Below are 7,604 nucleotides of genomic sequence, written 5' to 3'. Positions count from 1 at the left end.
CTAAGTTTTATTCTAAGTTTTATTCTACGCTTTCTTTCTGCTACCTGAGACTTTTTGTAAGCCACTCTTTTGGGATTCTAGAGATTGATCCTCATTGACAATTTGGAGAAGATTTCTAAACCCTTTCTTATTATTTCTGCAAATTAATCATGTTTTCATCATCTGTGATTTTTGTTTCCTCTTTTGCTATGTGTGAGTAGTTCTCCAATTGGGTTTTAGGGTTCCAATTAGGAGATTCAATGAATTGATGTTTTAATTATTGTTTGGAGTTCTTAATCCTTAGGTTCTTTGATTCACATGATCGTAATGCTAAAATAGGACTGATCACCTTGTTTTAGACTCTAAGAGGGGGGTATTCAACTTGTTTATTTTAGGATTTGATAGGATTTTAAAATTTCAGAATTCTGAATGATTTTAGGAGATTTGATTATGTTTCAGAGTTATTCTATTAAAAAAAAGTGATTTTATGAGATTCCATTAGATTCTATGAGATTTATTAGTAAACTTTGAATGATTTTAAAATATTTTATAAAACCAAAAAAAGAAAACTCTATACCATAGTATAACTAATCGCTTTGTGTTTGTGAAGGTGCTGGAAAGACGTAACTTTCGTCGCCACCACTATAGTACCTAATCTGGTCAAGCTAATTAACCTAATAACATATTTGATTGTTAACTTCAACAAAGAAAAAAAAAGCTTCAAGTGAGATGAAGTACAAAAGAAGAAGCTAAAGGAAGAAGATGAGCAAAAGGAAGAAGAGGGTCAACGACACATGAGGAACCAATACTAGCTGCCACGTGTAGAGGTGTCTCTCCATTGTTGTTCTCTTTTAGGAGGAGTGATGGGCAAAGATCAAGTAAGGCAGCGGTGAAATCCAGCCTCTGATGCTAGCTGCAACATGAAGAACGTTGTTGTTATAATGTGAAGAAGTCTCAAGAATGAATCTAAATCAAGTAAAGTTACCAAAATATACATGTGAAGAGGAATTCTTGGAGAGGAAGAACAAAAGAGAAGTCAGATTGAGGCTTTCTACCACATTACATTTCGAGTATCCTTTATAAACACTAACCGGAGGATCAAACACCTGCCATTATAAACAAACAACAACCATATTCCCATCCAAGAGAGAAACTACATATATATACACAAGAGACTATAAAGCAAGAAGTATTCTCACAGATGATCCAACTTGAGCTTGACAATTACTCAAATCCTTGTAAATGCCAATGACATCACCCTTCCGAACAACGAAAAACGTGTCCTTTACTTTATCCATAGCAGAAACAACGGTTGAGGAAGACATCTTGGATTTACCATACTTTGGTTCCTTTGGTTGATAAATAATTCAAAAACAAAGACACTTTTTTTTGGTTCCTTTACTTCTGTGTGGTTTCAAAAGTTGCTCTTAGTACTACTGCTCGTGAGCATCTTCTCCAAACAATCAGCAACGTACATTATTACACTATTAGTGTAAACGAAAATTCTAGGACCATCCAAGATTTAAACCACCCAAGGGAAGGTTCTCAACGAAAGAGGAAAAAAAAACAAAGAAATATGTATAGCTAGAGGACGTGAAGAGGTGAGACCTTTTTCAGTTTTGATTTCCCAGAAAATACAGTTTTTTTTTTCTTCTAAAATCTTGTAAAATTCTACCTCAAAGGGTATGATTTTGAGGGAGAGTATTTTCAACTAAAAAACAAACCAAAATCTCTTAGAATCATTTAAAGTAGCAGTTTTTAAAAAAAAATTGATATTTTGAATAACAGTAGATTTCAAATAAGTTTTATGAATCTTGATTGAATAACAAGGGATTTTGAATTATTTTAAATGATTTTACATAAATCTAAGTTGAATAACATAGGATTTTAAAAGATTTTTAAAAATCATCAATTGAATAACAAGTGATTTTAAGAATACTCTACAATCTTCTAAAATACAAGTTTAATACCCCCCTCTAAGTTTTTCTATGCATCAAAAGTGTTCGATAGAATGCCTGAATGAGTGTGAATTGAGCAATGTATTTCTAGCCTGAGAAAGTTGATGTTGGGACGCATTGTGAACTTAATGAACTTGATTGTACTGCAAATTTGGCTAGGAGGTTGCAAATGAAAGTTTAGCAAACTAGTAGTCAAGTTTAGGTTCTAATGCCTTGAAAGAGGGTTAGTCTGTTATTGTGTTCATGTTCTAGAACGGTTCTTAATTATTGAATTCCATATTTCATTTTCTCATTAGTCATTGATCTCTGAAATACCCTATGACCCAATGTTTTANAAGAGACTATAAAGCAAGAAGTATTCTCACAGATGATCCAACTTGAGCTTGACAATTACTCAAATCCTTGTAAATGCCAATGACATCACCCTTCCGAACAACGAAAAACGTGTCCTTTACTTTATCCATAGCAGAAACAACGGTTGAGGAAGACATCTTGGATTTACCATACTTTGGTTCCTTTGGTTGATAAATAATTCAAAAACAAAGACACTTTTTTTTGGTTCCTTTACTTCTGTGTGGTTTCAAAAGTTGCTCTTAGTACTACTGCTCGTGAGCATCTTCTCCAAACAATCAGCAACGTACATTATTACACTATTAGTGTAAACGAAAATTCTAGGACCATCCAAGATTTAAACCACCCAAGGGAAGGTTCTCAACGAAAGAGGAAAAAAAAACAAAGAAATATGTATAGCTAGAGGACGTGAAGAGGTGAGACCTTTTTCAGTTTTGATTTCCCAGAAAATACAGTTTTTTTTTTCTTCTAAAATCTTGTAAAATTCTACCTCAAAGGGTATGATTTTGAGGGAGAGTATTTTCAACTAAAAAACAAACCAAAATCTCTTAGAATCATTTAAAGTAGCAGTTTTTAAAAAAAAATTGATATTTTGAATAACAGTAGATTTCAAATAAGTTTTATGAATCTTGATTGAATAACAAGGGATTTTGAATTATTTTAAATGATTTTACATAAATCTAAGTTGAATAACATAGGATTTTAAAAGATTTTTAAAAATCATCAATTGAATAACAAGTGATTTTAAGAATACTCTACAATCTTCTAAAATACAAGTTTAATACCCCCCTCTAAGTTTTTCTATGCATCAAAAGTGTTCGATAGAATGCCTGAATGAGTGTGAATTGAGCAATGTATTTCTAGCCTGAGAAAGTTGATGTTGGGACGCATTGTGAACTTAATGAACTTGATTGTACTGCAAATTTGGCTAGGAGGTTGCAAATGAAAGTTTAGCAAACTAGTAGTCAAGTTTAGGTTCTAATGCCTTGAAAGAGGGTTAGTCTGTTATTGTGTTCATGTTCTAGAACGGTTCTTAATTATTGAATTCCATATTTCATTTTCTCATTAGTCATTGATCTCTGAAATACCCTATGACCCAATGTTTTAATCTTATAAGCTAATCGATTTTTATTTCTTGCATTTTTATTTACAATTCTGAAACCAAACTATCTTTCGTTCGCTTTAGCTATTTACGACTCTCGCAAATCTTTAGTGTACCATTGGTCCTTGTGGATTCGACCCCGTATATACTGCCTTGCGGTTAAGTGTATCGGGTAATTACTCGAGCAATCAAGTTGGCGCCGTTGTCGGTAGATCAAGAGAAAACCACCTTTACATGTCTCTATGGTACCTTTGCATATCGAAAGATGCCATTTGGATTATGTAATGCTCCAGCTACTTTTCAGCGTTGTATGATGTCTATCTTTACTGATATGATTGAGGANCTAAAATACAAGTTTAATACCCCCCTCTAAGTTTTTCTATGCATCAAAAGTGTTCGATAGAATGCCTGAATGAGTGTGAATTGAGCAATGTATTTCTAGCCTGAGAAAGTTGATGTTGGGACGCATTGTGAACTTAATGAACTTGATTGTACTGCAAATTTGGCTAGGAGGTTGCAAATGAAAGTTTAGCAAACTAGTAGTCAAGTTTAGTTTCTAATGCCTTGAAAGAGGGTTAGTCTGTTATTGTGTTCATGTTCTAGAACGGTTCTTAATTATTGAATTCCATATTTCATTTTCTCATTAGTCATTGATCTCTGAAATACCCTATGACCCAATGTTTTAATCTTATAAGCTAATCGATTTTTATTTCTTGCATTTTTATTTACAATTCTGAAACCAAACTATCTTTCGTTCGCTTTAGCTATTTACGACTCTCGCAAATCTTTAGTGTACCATTGGTCCTTGTGGATTCGACCCCGTATATACTGCCTTGCGGTTAAGTGTATCGGGTAATTACTCGAGCAATCAAGTTGGCGCCGTTGTCGGTAGATCAAGAGAAAACCACCTTTACATGTCTCTATGGTACCTTTGCATATCGAAAGATGCCATTTGGATTATGTAATGCTCCAGCTACTTTTCAGCGTTGTATGATGTCTATCTTTACTGATATGATTGAGGATATTATGGAGGTTTTCATTGATGACTTCTCTGTGCATGGCACATCTTTTTCTGTTTGTTTGTCTAATTTGTGCAGGGTACTTCAGCGCTGCGAGGACAAGCATTTGGTTCTGAACTGGGAGAAATGTCATTTCATGGTTAGGGATGGAATTGTTCTTGGGCACAAGATTTCAGAGAAGGGTATCAAGGTTGACAAAGCTGAGATTGAGGTCATGACCAGTATGCAACCACCATCTTTAGTGAAGGAAGTCAGAAGTTTTCTAGGACATGCTGGTTTCTACATGAGATTCATCAAGGATTTCTATAAGATTGCTAGACCGTTGACTTAGTTGCTGTGCAAGGATCAGAAGTTTGAGTTTGATGATGACTGCCTCAAAGCATTCTAAACTATCAAAGAATCTCTTGTGAGTGCTCCAATTGTTCAACCACCTGATTGGGAGCTACCTTTTGAGGTAATGTGTGATGCTAGTGACTATGCAGTGGGTGCTGTTTTGGGTCAGAGAAAAGACAAGAAGTTGCATGTTATTTATTATGCTAGTCGCACTCTTGATGGAGCACAGCTCAACTATGCCACAACAGAGAAAGAACTTCTTGCAATTGTATTTGCCTTTGAGAAGTTTAGATCATATCTTGTTGGGTCTAAGGTGATTGTGCACATTGATCATGCTGCATTGAGGCACTTGTTGAATAAGAAAGATGCCAAGCCGAGATTGTTGAGATGGATTATCCTGCTGCAGGAGTTTGATTTGGAGATAAAAGACAAAAAGGGCATTGAGAATGGAGTAGCAGATAACTTGTCAAGGCTGAGAGTAGAGGAAGGAGTTCCAATGGATGATGCTCTTCCAGGTGAAGAACTTGCTTCAATTGAGGATGGTTACTTAGATGAGGTGGAAAAGGCTCATTATTCAACTATAGCTGAGCTCATGACAGTACACACTGTGAAAAGTAAATTGCCTTGGTATGCAGAATTTGCAAACTACTAGTCACATGATGTTCCACCAGCAGAATTAACAGGCTATGCTAAAAAGAAGTTCCTTAAAGATGTTCAACATTACTATTGGGATGAACCATATCTGTATAAGAAGTGTAAAGACGGACTGTTCAGGAGATGTATTTCTGAAGGCGAGGTAAATGGCATCCTCCAGCATTGTCATGCTTCAGCTTATGCAGGGCATTTTGCTTCTTTCAAGACAGCCACATAGGTTCTCCAAGCTGGTTTTTGGTGGCCTACATTGTTCCATGATGCACATGAGTTTGTCTCCAAGTGTGATGCTTGTCAGAGGAAGGGTAATATCAGTAAGAGGAATGAGATGCCTCAAAATTTCATCCTTGAAGTTGAAGTGTTTGATGTGTGGGGCATTGACTTTATGGGGCCTTTCCCATCATCCTATGGAAACGAGTATATCCTGGTTGTTGTGGATTATGTTTCTAAGTGGGTTGAAGCTATTGCTAGTCCAACCAATGATGCGAAAGTGGTGCTTAAGATGTTTAAGACAATTATCTTTCCTCGATTTGGAGTTCCTCAGGTGGTGATTAGTGATGGTGGACGACATTTCATCAATAAAGTTTTTGAGAACCTGTTGGCGAAGCATGGTGTAAAGCATAAGGTGGCTACACCCTATCATCCTCAAACAAGTGGTCAAGTAGAGATCTCTAACCGAGAGATTAAAGAGATTTTGGAGAAAACAGTGGGTAAGTCATGGAAAGATTGGGCTGCGAAGCTTGATGATGCTCTATGGGCATATAAGACCGCCTTTAAAACCCCCATAGGAACAACACCGTTCAACCTTATCTATGGCAAAGCATGTCATCTACCTGTGGAACTGGAATACAAGGCATTATGGGCAACAAAGCTGATGAACTTTGATATTAAGGCTGCCGCAGAGAGACGACTTATTCAGCTTAACGAGTTAGATGAGATTCGGTTGAAGGCTTATGAGAGCTCCAGAATCTACAAAAAGAAGACCAAAGCACTTCATGATAAGAAGATTATCCTTAAAAAGTTTGCAGAGAATGACAAGGTACTACTGTTCAACTCTCGTCTCAAGTTATTTCCAGGAAAGCTTCGATCACGCTGGTCCGGTCCATTCACCATCAAGGAAGTGAAACCTCACGTGCAGTTGTTCTTTGGGACCCCAATGGTAATCCGTTTACAGTGAATGGTCAGCGACTCAAACTATATCTTGGGGATTCAACTCTAGAAGAGGGCACTGTGGTTCCTCTAACGGATCCCGATCATGCCTAATGGCTCATGGGGTCAAGCTAATGACATAAAACAAGCGCTTTGTGGGAGGCAACCCACCAGGTATTTCACTTTTTACTAATTTTTTTTCTTTTAAATTTCTTTCGAATCTGTTTGACCTCTTTTCTTGGATTTGTTTTCACACCGAGACGGTGTGAAGCAAGTCTGGGGGAAGGTGTCATATGTCTACTAATCTTTTTTGCTTTGGTTGTTTTTCCTTTGTTGTTTTCTTTTGAGTCAGTCAATTTGTTTTATCGAGTCAAAAGTGTGTTTTATTTAGTCAAAATGCTGGTTGAGAATTATGAGCTTTTCTTAGGGAATTGTACCATGCTTGATTCATTGCCTTGGGACCATTTAACATTGTTTAAGGATGACTTGGAAGTTTAGAAAAAATCATGACTTGATCACTTCAATAATTCCTGTCACTCTGAAATTTGGATGGTTTGAGCTTGACCTTGCTTATTTGGACTTAATATGAACTTATTATATCTCACTTAGGGGGTTGAGAATCATGTAATGGATCATACATTCAGAGTTTAGTTTACACCATTTTTACCACTCTTTGTAAATTATGAATGGCTAGACTCGTCTTTAGTCTATTACCACACCTTTACCCATATCCTTGCTTCATACCACTCACATTCTTGATCATCATCATCATGTGCATTCATGTGCAAAAAATACGGAGTATACAGACCGACATAGCTTTCCTCTAGTTAGGATTGTCGTTGTAGTTTGTTTGGGTGATTGATATTGAGTTTTTGTGGTTGTGTGGTTATGTTCATAAGCATGTGTTGAGTTTCCATGATTCAGTTCTTCTGATGCAATTTTGTGAGACGAGAACTGGTTCCACTCCCCCATATAGAAAAGAAAAGAAAATAAAAAATAAAAAAAGAAGAAAATGGGAAAGGAGTAAGAATGGAACCGGAAAAGTCAGAGTGCTCTTATTTA

The sequence above is a fragment of the Camelina sativa genome, chromosome 5, assembly GCF_000633955.1.
Source record: "Camelina sativa cultivar DH55 chromosome 5, Cs, whole genome shotgun sequence".
In the NCBI taxonomy this organism is placed as follows: domain Eukaryota; kingdom Viridiplantae; phylum Streptophyta; class Magnoliopsida; order Brassicales; family Brassicaceae; genus Camelina; species Camelina sativa.
This window is presented reverse-complemented; position numbering follows the sequence as displayed.